General features: G+C 45.1%; 1 pseudogene; it reads right to left on the bottom strand.

The window, feature by feature from the left end:
- Window positions 1–276: 276 nt before the first annotated feature.
- Window positions 277–425, bottom strand: LOC124511971 (uncharacterized; annotated as a pseudogene).
- Window positions 426–5,368: the final 4,943 nt, after the last annotated feature.

Below are 5,368 nucleotides of genomic sequence, written 5' to 3'. Positions count from 1 at the left end.
AGAGAAAGCACCAGTGGGAAAGGGGCAGAGAGAGAGGGAGAGAGAGAGTGTCGAGCAGACTCTGCTCTGTCAGTGCAGAGCCTGACACAGGGCTCAATGTCATCAAGTGTCAGATCATGACCTGAACTGAAATCGAGAGTCAGACTCTTAACTGACTGAGCCACCCAGGCGCCCCAAACCCAGATGGACTTCTGACTCAGTTGCCTCAGCTGCCCACGTTAATGGCCAAGCAGAGGAGGGGGACTCAGTTCCAGGCCTACTTGCTGTTTCTTCAGCCTCCGCTATCCTGTGCAAGATGTTCAGCATCATTTTAAAAATTATGAGGCATATAAAAATCCCAGAAAAATGACCCACCCTCAAGATTTAAAACTATCAACAGAATCGGCTTTTTACACTTGATCTTAGCCAAAAGGCCGAGAAGCGATAACAGAATCGGCTTTTTGATACCCAGTGAAAATCTTTCAATATTTTTAGTTTATTTTAATAAAAAGACTTTTTCAGACAAACGGAAGCTGACAGAATGTGTTACCAGCAAACCTTCATCGGAAGACAAGTGAAAGAAAGTTTTTTAGGCAAAAGGAATATAGCATATATATTTGAGGAGAGGACTGTTATTACTTGAAGATGGATATGTAAGCATTAGGGAAATCATTAAATGAAATTTTAAAGAGAAGCATAAATGATCAGTAATAAAGAAAGGTATAATAAAAAATACTCAAGCCAAGAGTTGGCAGAAAAAAAAAAAGAGAGAGGAGAAAAAAGAACAAAGACCAAACGGAATAAATAGAAAATAAGTGGATGGTGGATTTAAACCCAATTATATAAATAATTACATTAGATACAAATGATCTAAATATGTTTACTAAAAGATAGAGATTGTCAGATTGGATAAAAAAGCAAGACCTAACTATATGCTGTCTGCAAATAAATCTATTTTAAATGCACAGCACAAGGTAAACTAAAGAAGTTTAATGAAAAAGAGTGTAAAAAGTATACCAGTATGTTTCCAGATTCCACATTGTAAGTTTCCTTTAAGAAATTACCACTGGGGCACATGGGTGGCTTAGTCAGTTAAGCGTCTGACTCTTTTATTTTTTTAAATAATTTTTAAAAACTTTTTTTTAAGTTTATTTATTATTGAGAGAGAGAGAGAGAGAGAGAGAGAGAGAGAAAGCACAAGCTGGGGAGAGGCAGATAGAGAGGGAGACACAGAATCCGAAGCAGGCTCCAAGCTCTGAGCTGTTGGCAGAGTCCAACGTGGGGCTTGGACTCACAGACTGTGAGATCATCACCTGAGCCAAAGTCAGACACTTAACCGCCTGAGCCACCCAGGTGCCCCAAGTGTCCAACTCTTGATTGCAGCTTAGGTCATGATGTCATGGTTCATGAGTCCCACACCGGGTTCTGAGCTGGTAGTGTGGAGACTACTTGGGATGTTTTCCCTCTCTCTCTCTGCCCCTCCCCTGCTCGTGCTCTCTCTGTCTCTTTCAAAATAAATAAACATTAAAAAAAAAAAAAGAAATTACCACTTACTGAGTTTTGGTATATTATCAAAGATTATCCACAATTATCTGAAAAAGCTATTAAAATACGTCTCCCTTTTGCAATTACATATCCTTGTGAGTCTAGATTTTCTTCATATTCTTCAACAGAAACAGCAGATGGAAGAAGATTGAAGGCAGAAATAGATCTGAGAATCCAATCGTCTGCTTTTAAGCCAGACATGACAGAGGCTCGCAAAGCTGGAAAACCGTAAATTTAAAAAGCTAGTTTTTAATAAGAATATTTTATTTATGCTAACGTAATACGGGTTTATAATTGTTACTTCTAAGTGAATTAATAAGCTTATATAAATTCTCTGTTTCAATTTATAGTAAATATCAACCAACCAATATAATACAACCAACCAACCAAAATAAATCAACAAAAACAAAAGGTCTTTGGTATCCTCGGTATTTTTAAGCATGTGAAGTGTCTGAGACCAATATATTTGAGAATGCTGCTCCATGGAAAAACAGAGATGGATGAGACAAAGGACCAGGAACAACTTACACTATTGTCAACATCTTCTTCAGCATCATCATCTACTGAATAATCAAATGATTCTGCTGTGCCAGGTCATATCTTAAGCTCTTTACATGCATCACCTCATTTAATCCTCACATCCACTCCCTGAGATGGGTGTAATTGCTATCACCCCATTTTCCATATCAGGAAAGTGAGGCTCAGAAAGGTTTAGTAACTTCCGCAAGGTCCCACAGCTACCGAGGGGGTAGATCCCAGGTCTGTCTGATTCCAGGGTATCACTAACGCTCTGGTCTTAGAGTAGGAGATGGGCACCTGTGGAGTTAAAGGTAATACATGCTTCCCACTCATTCATTTATTCTTTGGTAAATATCAACATCAATGTATGCCTTCTGTGCCTTAAAAGAGCCTAACCTGCTTTGGATAAAACAGTTCAGATGAAACATATACACAAGCACACACATACACATACCAAACCCTGGCATACATGGATAGCCTCATTTCTCTGGAAAAGAAAGGACCCTTTGGGGCGAGCTCCCTTCTCCGCAACCCTGGCAGTTACAAGGGCCCCCATTGTGATGTCTGGGCCCCATCAGAACTAAAGGCCATCAAAACACTAACATCTGTGGTCCTGATTCGTTCTTGGACTCACCGTTTGCTGAGGAATGGGTTTCTAAGGGGGCTAAAAAGACCTGGCCGGAGATGTCGTAGCCCCACCAATAAAAGGCCTGCGGTTCTCACGACAAGCCCCCTACGGCAGCTCTATTAAGCTCTATTAAGTGCCGTGCTGCCCAGGAGAGGCCCAAGCGGGGAGGGGAGGGGGGGGCCGGGCAAGACCCTGCAAAGAAATACGCCCCACCCTAGGAATCAGGGCGCTAGCGACCACAGGCGTGTTCACGTGGAATTGCAGCACTTGCTTGAGGCCCGGGGACCTCAGCTCCTTCTAGAGAGGAGAACAGAGCTGGGAAACAACCGGCCTCCTCTGGAAACCCCTGTGGTTCCCAGGGCTGCTCACAGCTTTTCCCCCAGTACCTTGATGCTGTGTGGGTTCCCTGCTGCCTCGGGGCATGTACCTCGTCCCTGCTGTTCACCCTGCCCAGCACGGGAAGCCTCAGTGCAGAAAACTCAGCGGTGTCCCAAGAGACACTTTGCAGGTGGATGAGTGTCGTACAGGTGGGTCTTACCCTTCAGACCAGGCCTTTCCACGCTCAGTGAAAAAGAGATGATTTTATGTGCTCCAGAGGAAGGCAGTTTTTGTCATTTTGTTTCTCCTTTTGGTTAACGACTACCATTGCAGCAGTAATGTTTCTTTTTGCTCCTTCTTCCTAAATACTGAATATCTAAAGTCGCCACTTCTTTTTTTTATTATTATTATTTTAATGTTTATTCATTTCTGAGAGAGAGAGAGAGAGAGAGAGAGAGAACGAACAGGGGAGGGGCAGAGAGAGAGAGGGAGACACAGAATCCGAAGCAGGCTCCAGGCTCCGGAGCTGTCAGCACAGAGCCCGACGTGGGGCTTGAACCCACGAGCGGTGAGATCATGACCTGAGCCGAAGTCGGATGTTTAACTGACTGAGCCACCCAAGCGCCCCATGCAATCGTCACTTCTAATAGATATGAAGGGTATGAAGAACTGTGTAGCCACCAACGTGCTTGAGAGAGAACACACTGGCTTGTGCCCACCTCTCTTCCAGTCCCCATCTTGGTGAATGCTCTCCTGAATCTTGTGTCTCTTGGGGATGGCTCCTGAACATTACCTCAGGCAGATGGGGATCTACTTACTTCAGTTTGGGCTGTTCCTGATTTCTATAAATGGATTCCTACTCTATATATTCTATATGAATTTTCTTTCTTCAACAATTTAATACATTTTTTATCTGAGAGGTTATATGCTTTTACCGTGGGATTGGGTAAAAACATACATAACCAGCGCATAAGCTCATGATTTCATGGATATTATTGCTAAATTAAATCTTTACATTAAAAATATGAGCTGAGTTAGATAAAAATATCAAGTAAATATTAGTACAGGTGGCAAATGGATATGGCAGAAAAAATGATGACATTGGAATGTGAATTAAATTCAGGAAACATGGTTTTAAGTAAAGACAGATACATCTAAAATTGCTCTGGATTTTTGGAAAAATTGCTCTGTTGTCCTTTATAAGCCTAGGCTCCCTGTCACAAGCCCTAACTGGGCACAAGGAGAAGGCGTTTGGGTCTATGCTTACTCCTTTCTAGCTTCGGGCCACTTTCAGCCAGCCAGCTGGGTGGCTTCTTGCCTCCCTGGTCTCTGTTCCCTGCTGGGACTGCCCCCAAAGAATGGCCCTCTCCCAGCTCCTCAGTGCATGGCCCCGGGGCCAGCCCATGCAACCCACCTTAGATCAAACTTTCTTCCTGGTCTCTGCTCTCGGGGTCCACTCACCCTCAGGTGGGAGACTGCACTCATGGCTCCATCCTTTACCATTCTCTATAGCCACGTCCTTTGCCAAGTAACTTTGCAGGGCTGACTGCATATGTGGGAGCACCTAGCTCCCACTCTGTTCAGTGGCTGTGCTCCACCCAGAGCAGGAAACTCTTCCATGAGGGAATCAAGCATTTCCACATCTTCACAAACATGCCCCATAGCTGGGCCAGTATAACCCTGCCTAGCAGTGGGAAGAGGGGGCAGTGAGGGCAAATGGAGTCCTTTTTGCTCAGCCCAAGGAACAGAGGCGGCTAGCTCTGCTCCACAAACACCGTGGCCCCTCGCCACGCACTTCTCAGCAGACAGTCATGTCAGCGGGGACTGGAGCCGAGGCAGAACGAGAGTCTAGGGATGTGTTGTGTCCTGGGGATGCTGGGGGAGGCCTGGTGACATGTCCCTGCCCGGGACACAGAACCAGAATCCTCACATCTGCCAAATTCTAGAGCCCTCTCTGTGTCACAGGTGGGTATTCTTTCTGGGCGACCCTCCAGCTCTCTGCTGGCCTCCTTGAAAATCACCCTCCTGATGTTAACATGGTCTTTCTGCCCAGGACGTCACGCCCCTGAGGGGGTTCAGCCTGTGCGTTGGGTGAGTTGAAGCTGACTTGTGTTATGGCTTCTCCTCTGCTGGGGTACCACGTGAGCGCTTTATTTTGGCCACGCTTGTGCAACCGTTGGGGTGTTCTGTCATGACTCTGCTCGTTTCTCCACAAGCAGAGGCAAAGTCACTTGCCAGGTTGAGAGCTCCTTGCTATTGTTCCACGTACCGGCTCTGTAAAGAAATATGTGTGTTGTAGCACATTTTTGCCATATTATAGCCACCAAGCGGCCACTCCCTGGTCCCAATGACATTGATTTCCTCCTGGCGAATATCCTC

This window comes from Lynx rufus, unplaced genomic scaffold, assembly GCF_022079265.1.
Source record: "Lynx rufus isolate CCGP_SWC_20201006 ecotype Redwood Valley unplaced genomic scaffold, mLynRuf1.p SCAF_16, whole genome shotgun sequence".
Classification (NCBI taxonomy): domain Eukaryota; kingdom Metazoa; phylum Chordata; class Mammalia; order Carnivora; family Felidae; genus Lynx; species Lynx rufus.
The sequence above is the reverse complement of the archived record's forward strand: the minus strand, read 5'-3'. Positions and strand labels throughout refer to the sequence as shown.